The 10388-nt window shown below is 46.8% G+C and overlaps 1 long non-coding RNA gene across 1 annotated transcript; it reads left to right on the forward strand.

The window, feature by feature from the left end:
* The first annotated feature begins 160 nt into the window (after positions 1 to 160).
* Positions 161 to 8449, forward strand: LOC121232810. The gene is made up of 3 exons (XR_005931700.1): positions 161 to 255; positions 4499 to 4504; positions 8437 to 8449. It is a non-coding gene; the product is annotated as an uncharacterized LOC121232810 (long non-coding RNA).
* The last annotated feature ends 1939 nt before the right edge of the window (positions 8450 to 10388 follow it).

Raw genomic sequence — 10388 nt, forward strand, 5'->3', positions numbered from 1 at the left:
GAGGTGATGCCCCTGCAGCCCATGGTGAGATGGCCGGCTGTCCCCCTGCAGCTCATGGAGGTGAACGGTGGAGCAGATGCCCCCGAAGATGGCCATGACTCCATGGGAGAACCCGCGCTGGAGCGGTTTATGACTGGGGATCAGCCCGCGGGGGGGGGCCCACGCCAGGGAGGTTTGTGGGGAACTGCAGCCCGCGGAAGGGACTCACGTTGGAGACGTTCGTGGGGGACTGTCTCCCGTGGGAGGGACACCACGGTGGGGTGGGTGGGAATTGGGGGGCCCTCCCCCCGGGGGGGAGGGAGCGGCAGAGACTATGTGTGCGAGCTGACCCCAACCCCCATCCCCGGTCCCCCTGCGCCGCCGGGGGAAGGAGGTAGAGAAAACCAGGAGTGGAGTTGAGCCAGGAAGGAGGGAGGGGTGGGGGGAAGGTGTTCTAAGGTTTGGTTTTACTTCCTAATATCCTAGTTTTGTTTTGATTTGTAGTAAATTAAATTGATTTTGTTTCTTCCCCAAGTTGAGCCTTTCTTTTGCCCGTGATCATAAGTGGTGAGTGATCCCTCCCAGTCCTTGTCTCAACCCACGAGCTTTTCTTTATATTTTCTCTTCATCCCACCTGGCCAGGGAGGGGAGGAGTGAGCGAGTGGCTTCGTGGTGCTTTGTTACCGGCTGGGCTGAAACCACGACAGTATATAATCTCTGTTTTGTAGATGGCTGGAATGAAAGCAATTGCAGAATAAATGACTTATGTAGGGCCACTGTCCTGGTTTCAGCTGGGCGTATTGGCTTTGTGTGGCAAGGTTTTGGTAGCGGGGGGTTACAGGGGTGGCTTCTGTGAGAAGCTGCTGGAAGCTTCCCCTGTGTCTGATAGAGCCAATACCAGCCGGCTCTAAGATGGACCCATCCCTGGCCAAGGCCGAGCCAATCAGCGATAGCACCTCTGTGATAACATTTTTAAGAAGGAAAAAAAGTTGTAGGGCATACAGAAACGGCAGTTGGAGAGAGGAGTGAGAAGATGTCAGAGAAACAGCCTTGCAGACACCAAGGTCAGTGAAGAAGGAGGGGGAGGAGATGCTCCAGGCACCAGAGCAGAGATTCCCCTGCAGCCCGTGGTGAAGACCGTGGTGAGGCAGGCTGTCCCCCTGCAGTCCATGGAGGTCCACGGTGGAGCAGATATCCACCTGCAGCCCATGGAGGACCCCATGCCGGAGCAGGTGGGTTCCCAAAGGAGGCTGTGACCCTGTGGGAAGCCTGCGCTGGAGCAGGGTCCTGGCAGGACCTGTGGATCTGTGGAGAGAGGAGCCCACACTGGAGCAGGTTTTCTGGCAGGACTTGTGACCCCGTGGGGGACCCACGCTGGAGCAGTGTGCTCCTGAAGGACTGCACACCGTGGAAAGGACCCATGCTGGAGCAGTTCATGAAGAACTGTAGCCCGTGCGAAGGACCCACGTTGGAGAAGTTCGTGGAGGACTGTCTCCCGTGGGAGGGACCTCACGCTGGAGCAGGGGAAGAGTGTGATGAGTCCTCCCCCTGAGGAGGATGAAGCGGCAGAAAACAACGTGTGATGAACTGACCGCAAACCCCATTCCCTGTCCCCCTGCGCTGCTGGGGGGGGGGATAGGTAGAGAATCCAGGAGTGAAGTTGTGCCTGGGAAGAAGGGAGGGGTGGAGGGAAGGTGTTTTGAGATTTGGTTTTATTTCTCATTACCCTACTCTGGTTGATTTGTAATAAATTGAGTTAATTTTCCCCAAGCTGAGTCTGTTTTGCCCATGATGGCAATTGGTGAGTGATCTCTCCTGTCCTTATCTCTACCCACAAGCCCTTTGTTATATTTTCTGTCCCCTGTCCAGCTGAGGAGGGGGGGGAGTGATAAAACAGCTTTGGTGGGCACCTGGCATTCAGCCAGGGCCAACCCACCACACTGGGATGGAGTTAATTGTCTTCCTAGTAGCTGGTACAGTGCTATGTTTTGAGTTCAGTATGAGAAGAGTGTTGATAACTGATGTTTTCAGTTGTTGCTAAGTAATGTTTAGTGTAAAATCACACAGAGCAATTGCACTGTGCATCATTTGTACATTCCAATGCTTTTATTATTGCTGTTGTAATTTTATTAGTGTTATCATTATCATTATTAGTTTCTTCTTTTCTGTTCTATTAAACTGTTCTTATCTAAACCCACGAGTTTTACTTCTTTTCCCGATTTTCTCCCCCATCCCACTGGGTGGGGGGTAAGCAAGTGAGCAGCTGCGTGGTGCTTAGTTGCTGGCTGGGGTTAAACCACAACAGCCACACAGCATACTTGCTGATTTAGGATGAGAATTTAATGGCTCCTACATTTCAGGTTTGTGCTCAGTTTATTAAACCACACTGCTACCAATCTCTTACTTTGTACTGCCACCAGTAATGTATTTTCAAAATTGATTGTATTTTCCAAATGGAAGCTAAAGATACTAGTAGTAGTTCATTAATTTCATGTAATAGTAGAGAAGGAGCTGTGGTATGAATGATTTTTCAACATAATCTAAATAAAAGCACTCCTCTTTCTGGACTGCTTCAGATTATCTTCCTCCTTTCTATTGGCAAAAAGCATTATCATACAGTGTTTAGTTGCTTTGTTAAAATCCTTGGCTGAGTTTATAAGATTGATTTCTAATAGCTAAAATGCCAAGCATGGACTTGAAAAAATTAATGCGGTATTTAATACTAAATGCCATCTAACTTACTTGCCTGGAAAATCCCCCTTGCACAGTACCAATATAAACAAGGCAAAAAAAAAAATTTTAAAAAAATCACAGAATCATAGTTCTACCAAGAACATGATTTCTGTGTTACATGTATACGTTAACCATCTAGTGCATTAAATGATTTTTTAAATTAGCTTTGTTCACATATGAAATTAAGTTATACTGTGTAGCTTTTTTAAAAAGTGAGTAGAAGTTAAACAGTTCAATCATTTTTATATTTTAAAAATAGGATTCAGTCATCATGTCAATACTCAAAGACTTTGCGTAGAGATGGAAGACTTGCAATTTGGGGTTTAGATGTGTTTTGTAGGATGCTAACGTGGCGGAAGAAGACTTAACTGCAACGTTCAAGCAAACGATTTATTTTAACTTCACTTACAGACTTAACATGCCACTATTGCAGGTTTTACAGATACAATGGAGGAATGTACTACTGCAATTTTTAAAGCAAGAGTAGTACATTATTACAACCACAAGCGATTCACAGACAACCACAAGCACACATGTGTTTACAAACTTAAAGCATAAACAATATTCACTTACCCCTCCAGGTAAGGGCTCTCAATCCCAGGGAAGTTACCTCGACCAGCATCCCGATCAAGGGGGGGAAGGGTTTCTTTCACAAGCCAACTGCATAGTTAGAGAAGTGACTCCCCCATTTCCAACCTGAATCTTAGGGTTTTTATCCCCTGACTTGTGGAATGGTGTGTATGACTATGTCTGAGTGGATCATGATATAGGCCTAAATGGATTATGTATATCTGAGTGGAGTTTCCCCTTATCTTTCCTTTGTTGGTCTGTGATTGTTTGAATACACAAGCTTGTCATTTGAAACTGAAGCTGAAACCCTCCAGCTTTTTTTTTTTTTTTTTACACCTTGCTTCCTCAGGCAACTGAGTAGTAGTTGGATTGAGACTCAGGGCATACTATTTGTTAAGGGATTTCAAGGCTCAGTTCAGGTTTTGGTTCTTTGAATGGTGCAGCCACCGCCCTGTTTAGTTTAGGGTTTATCAGACAGCCCAGGGCTAAGCTGTCTACACAGCTCCCTGTGAGTCGTCTCTGCAGAGAGACAGGGCCTCAAGGCAATCCAAGGCTGGGTCACTTTTGTAACCCCCCCCATGAGTTGTCTGTGTGCACTAGACATGGTGAAACTCGTTTGTGAACTATGAGCCGGACAATCCACACAGCTTTGTCTTATTTTGTTGATGAATTTCACAGACAACATTGTAGATTTAGAGAATCAGAAGTTAATTTCATAGGCCTATACCTTTACTGCTGTCTTCATTACTATCCATTGCTCACCTGAGGTAGGCAACTGTACTGGGTTTACATGGCAAGGTTTTAGTAGCTGGGGGGGGCTGCAGGGGTGGCTTCTGTGAGAAAACACCAGAAGCTGTCCCCATGTCATACACAGCCACTTCCAGCTGGCTCCAAGACTGACCCACTGCTGGCCAAAGCTGAGCCAATCAGTGACATGGGTAGTGCCTCTCTGATAACATATTTAAGAAGGGGGAAAAACATTGCACAACAGCATCTGGAAGAGAGAGGAGTGAGAACATGTGAGAGAAACAACCCTGCAGACACCAAGGTCAGTGAAGAAGGAGGGGGAGGAGGTGCTCCAGTCACCAGAGCAGAGATTCCCCTGCAGCCTGTGCTGAAGACCATGGTGACGCAGGTTTCCCCCTGCAGCCCATGGAGGTTAACGGTGGAGCAGATATCCACCCTGAAGCCCATGGAAGACCCCATGCCAGAGCAGGTAGATGTGCCCTGAAGGAAGCTGTAGCCTGTGGAGAGGAGCCCACACAGGAGAATGTTTTCTGGCAGGACCTATGGCCCCATGGGGTACCGACACTGGAGCAGTCCATTCCTAAAGGACCGTACCCCATGGAAAGGACTCATGCTGGTGCAGTTCTTGAGGAACTGCAGCCCGTGGGAAGGATCCACGTTGGAGAAGTTGGTGAAGGACTGTCTCCCGTGGGAGGGACCCCACGCTGGAGCAGGGGAAGTGTGTGAGGAGTCCTCCCCCTGAGGAGGAAGGAATGGCAGAGACAACGTGTGATGAACTGACCGCAACCCCCATTCCCCATCTCCCTGTGTCATTCAGGGGGAGGAGGTAGAGAAAATCGGGGGCAAAGTTGTGCCTGGGAATAAGGGAGGGGTGGGGGAGAAAGTGTTTTAAGATTTGGTTTTATTTGTCATTATTCTGCTCTGATTTGATTGGTAATAAATTAAATTAATTTTCCCCAAGTCAAGTCTGTTTTGCCCGTGATGGAAATTGCTGAGTGATCTCCCTGTCTTTATCTCAACCCATGAGCCTTTTGTTGTATTTTCTCTCCCCTGTCCAGCTGAGAAGGGGGGAGTGATAAAGCGGCTTTGGTGGGCACCTGGCATCCAGCCAGGGTCAACCCACCACAAAGATGCTTTACTAAGTTTTTAGTTGAATAAAGAATGTTAAAGTCCAACAGGTTACTATAATTATCACAACAGCCATGTCAAAAATGTTGCACTTAATAACATCTGCAGAACATACTAGTTATATCTATACCATATATTAATGTTCTATTGACCCTTTAAAAACTATTCATAAATAGAATCTTGGACCAGATTCTGCCAAATATTGTAGAATTAAAAGTAATTAATGATCTCACCTGATAGGCATTCACTTACCTAGCATAAAAATGCCTTCCATAGGTCACATTTTCGTATAGGTCAAAGTATTACTGACATTTTTTTATGCTTTTTGTCTAGCAATTTGTCATCTTTTTCATGCCCATACTGTATTTTATTATAACACTTTCTTTGCATGCAGAAGTTTAAGTGGTGTATGTGTGATACTCATATATGAGATGAAATCATAATCTCGGATTTCTGTTGCTCTCAAGAAAGTCTGTAAAGATGGCTACAATCATGACTTTTTTCATTTTCCTTCTAAATTCCTTTCCAAATTAAGAAATTCAGTTTACACTCTGTGCATCTATTTTTGCAATAAAGGCAACATGTAACAAAGGTGTGACACATAGTAAAAGCATTCTGTTGTCCCAGTTCATAATGGAATGTATAATCTTCATTATGTGTTTATACTTTTTAATGGAGAAAAAAACATATTATCATCTATGCCACAAATATTATATCTAGTAATGTGATATTGTATTACAAGTGAAGTTGATTCTAAGGCAATGAGTGCAATTACAAGTAACTGAATATATATACTTTGAATAGCTCTATAATTTGTTAGAGGAAAATATATCATGCTGGATGCCCAAGAGAGGTGAGGCTGCTGCTGCTCCATGTCCCCAGGTCCAACCAGTAGTGAGGCTGAAGATGTACCCCCAGCAGGCACATGCATACAGAGCACACATATACACCACATATATACATATCTATGTGGCCAGCCACACAGACCACAGACAGACACTCAGAGCACTCACGCAAACACAGACAGCACTAACAGCCTCATCCTGCTCCCCTCTCTGGCTGAGCAGGATGGAGGTCCACTAGTGAGAATATATACATTTGTACAAGGTGAATCTCTCCAGCAGCTGGTCTCAGGCACTCAGTCTGCCCAGTAGCTGGCCCTTGGATCCCAATCTCTCCAGTTGCTGGCACCTGAGCTTACAAGCCCCTGAGGCTGCAGCCCCACTCCAGTTGCTGATTGTCCTGGTTTCAGCTGGGATAGAGTTAATTTTCTTTTTAGTAGCTGGTATAGTCTTATGTTTTGGATTTAGTATGAGAATAATGTTGATAATGCACTGATGTTTTCAGTTGTTGCTAAGTAGTGTTTATGGGCTCTTAGAGTTGTGGCGCTTGTTTTTACAGTTCTGTTATGTATCACCTCACTTGCTGTATATAGTCCCTGTGCTGCTGCTTATCATCCATGGGAGGTGGATTACGGGTATCACTTTGCTGTACTATGTAATGCTGGCTTATGGTATGATAAAATTATCGGTCATGGGACTAATCCAGTATTCATACTCAGCATTGACGTCATCTCTGTACTTCGGGAGCCATCTGTGGGAAACTATTAATAATTACACCCTTTACCTTTCCTCCTTGGAGAGCCAATCTATGGGGGAGACACCTTTCTCCACCTTCCCCTTCTCCTCCAGGCTAGTTACAATAGCTCTTGTGAATTTTGAAAAATTTGAATATCCTTGGGATGTTGAAACTAGCATGGTCCTACTGCTAGGAACTAGCCTGTTCCTGAATGTGGTTCAGAGCTTGTTTAAGGTTAAACAACTGTTTAAGAAGATCACCCAGAGATCTGCCTCGAGGCTGGATAATTATGAGTGGCAGGGTGTGATGGATAGTATGGGCAAATCCCTAGGGCTGTGGGCACCTCCAATATTTTGGAACTTCACCCTTGAACAAGTGCAGAATCCTGAAAAACTAGTAGAATACTTGGAAAAAGTATGCTGTCACCCCGACAATTCCAGGGAGACACAAATCATTGCAATGTGCTGGGGCCTGGTCCATGCCTGCTGAGCCCTGTTCAACACTATTCAGTACCCTCAAGGGGAAGAGAAGGTCTCTGGATCTGATGACAAAACAACAGGCACCGCAGCCACTCCAACCCCAGCGACAGGCACTGCAGCTGAACCAGTGAACCAACCCGTACCAGTATCAGTTGCCCCCATACAGAAGAAAATATATACAAAAAAAAAATCAGTTCACTTAGTAAGGGATGAAGATGAACCAGGGTCATCATGGGAACAGGAGGAAGAGGCAGAACCAGAGGTAATCACCTGACCCCTATCCCTGAGTGAGCTGCAGGATATACAAAAAGATTTCAGCTGTCATCCAGGTGAGCACATTATCACCTGGCTCCTCCGATGCTGGGATAACAGGGCCAGTAGCTTGGAATTAGAGGGTAGGGAAGCCAAGCAGCTGGGATTGCTTTCAAGGGAAGGTGGCCTTGACAAAGTGATTGGAAAAAAGACACAAGCCCTCAGCCTCTGGAGGCGACTCCTGTCAGGCATGAGAGAAAAAGGTATCCCTTCAAGGAAGATGTTTGTATTGGCTTTGTGTGGCAAGGTTTTGGTAGCGGGGGGGTTACAGGGGTGGCTTCTGTGAGAAGCTGCTGGAAGCTTCCCCTATGTCTGATAGAGCCAATACCAGCTGGCTCTAAGACGGACCCATCCCTGGCCAAGGCCAAGCCAATCAGCAATAGCGGTAGCACCTCTGTGATAACATATTTAAGAAGGAAAAAAAGTTGCAGGGCACACAGAAATGGCAGTCGGAGAGAGGAGTGAGAAGATGTCAGAGAAACAGCCTTGCAGACACCAAGGTCAGTGAAGAAGGAGGGGGAGGAGGTGCTCCAGGCACCAGAGCAGAGATTCCCCTGCAGCCTGTGGTGAAGACCATGGTGAGGCAGGTTGTCCCCCTGCAGTCCATGGAGGTCCACGGTGGAGCAGATATCCACCTGCAGCCCGTGGAGGACCCCATGCCGGAGCAGGTGGGTTCCCGAAGGAGGCTGTGACCCTGTGGGAAGCCTGCGCTGGAGCAGGCTCCTGGCAGGACCTGCGGATCTGTGGAGAGAGGAGCCCACACTGGAGCAGGTTTTCTGGCAGGACTTGTGACCCCGTGGGGGACCCACGCTGGAGCAGTGTGCTCCTGAAGGACTGCACACCGTGGAAGGGACCCATGCTGGAGCAGTTCATGAAGAACTGCAGCCCGTGGGAAGGACCCACGTTGGAGCAGGGGAAGAGTGTGATGAGTCCTGCCCCTGAAGAGGACTGTCGTGGTTTAACCCCAGCCAGCAACTAAGCACCACGCAGCTGCTCACTCACTCCCCCCCCGAGGAGATTGAAGTAGACGGACGCCTGTAATCTTGAGAGCAGACAACAGACGACCCTTTATTGCTAAAACACACACATACTTATAGTCACATATTCTGCAAAGTCACTGTACACGCGCACAAGCATAAAATATGATTGGTTATATCAACACTGTACACGTGCATAAACATAAGATATAATTGGTTATACTAACTCTGTACACGCGCATAAACATAGGACATAATTGGTTATACCAATTAAAACATGTGAAACTTGTCTCAGTCTAATTGGTCAAGATAAACTGCCGAATTGAGGTTCTTTGTGCCAAGTTCCCTTTATCGTGGAATGCGCACCTGTGTTCTTCTAATTGGCATCTTTCTTTTTTAGTCTTCTTGTTTATTCTGTTCAAGGTCTTCTAAAGGCGTCTGGAATGCTCTTGTGACCGATGTTAGCTAAATATGTGTCCACACCCCCCCACCCAGTGGGATGGGGGAGAAAATCAGGAAAAAGAAGCAAAACCCATGGGTTGAGATAAGAACAGTTTAATAGAACAGAAAAGAAGAAACTAATAATGATAATGATAACACTAATAAAATGACAACAGCAATAATGAAAGCATTGGAATGTACAAATGATGCGCAGTGCAATTGCTCACCACCTGCCGACCGGCACCCCGCTAGTCCCTGAGCGGCGATTCCCCGCCCCCACTTCCCAGTTCCTATACTAGATGGGACGTCACATGGTATGGAATACCCTGTTGGCCAGTTTGGGTCAGCTGCCCTGGCTGTGTCCTGTGCCAACTTCTTGTGCCCCTCCAGCTTTCTCGCTGGCTGGGCATGAGAAGCTGAAAAATCCTTGACATTAGTCTAAATACTACTTAGCAACAACTGAAAACATCAGTGTTATCAACATTCTTCTCATACTGAACTCAAAACATAGCACTGTACCAGCTACTAGGAAGACAGTTAACTCTATCCCAGCTGAAACTAGGACAAGGATGAAGCGGCAGAGACAACGTGTGATGAACTGACCCATTCCCTGTCCCCCTGCGCCACTGGGGGGGGGGATAGGTAGAGAATCTGGGAGTGAAGCTGTGCCTGGGAAGAAGGGAGGAGTGGAGGGAAGGTGTTTTGAGATTTGGTTTTATTTCTCATTACCCTACTCTGGTTGATTGGTAATAAATTAAGTTAATTTTCCCCAAGTCGAGTCTGTTTTGCCCGTGATGGTAATTGGTTGAGTGATCTCTCCTGTCCTTATCTCTACCCACAAGCCCTTTGTTATATTTTCTGTCCCCTGTCCAGCTGAGGAGGGGGAGTGATAGAGCGGCTTTGGTGGGCACCTGGCATCCAGCCAGGGTTAACCCACCATAATGTTGCATGTCTTCCAAGCAAGTGGAGTACCATGGAGAGAGGTATCCAGTACTCGAGGGAATTAGCCGTGCGGGAGATGGTTTATTATGACCCAGACAATGCACAGTTACTCACAGATCCAGAGGAAGTCCAATGCACAAGACCCATGTGGCAGAAGTTTGTATGGAGCGCAAGATCATTGCATGCCATTGCATTGGCAGTAATGGACTGGAAAGACGAAGAGGGACCAACAGTGAATGAATTGGCTGGCTGACTCCGGCAATACAAAGAAAGTGTCTCTTCCTCCCTCGTCACGGCTGTGGAGAAATTGCCAGACATACTAGCCAAGAAACTGTCCCAGGAGTCCCAGCAATTCAAACAGGATATTTCCTACTCCCCACCTATACGGACCAGTATCTCAGCTATTAGGACTAAGCGTGCCCCCGCTCAAGAAAGACAATATAGAAGGTACACACCACGGGGTACCCTGTGGTTTTACCTGTGTAACTACGGAGAGGACATG

The sequence above is a fragment of the Aquila chrysaetos genome, chromosome W (assembly GCF_900496995.4).
Source record: "Aquila chrysaetos chrysaetos chromosome W, bAquChr1.4, whole genome shotgun sequence".
Classification (NCBI taxonomy): domain Eukaryota; kingdom Metazoa; phylum Chordata; class Aves; order Accipitriformes; family Accipitridae; genus Aquila; species Aquila chrysaetos.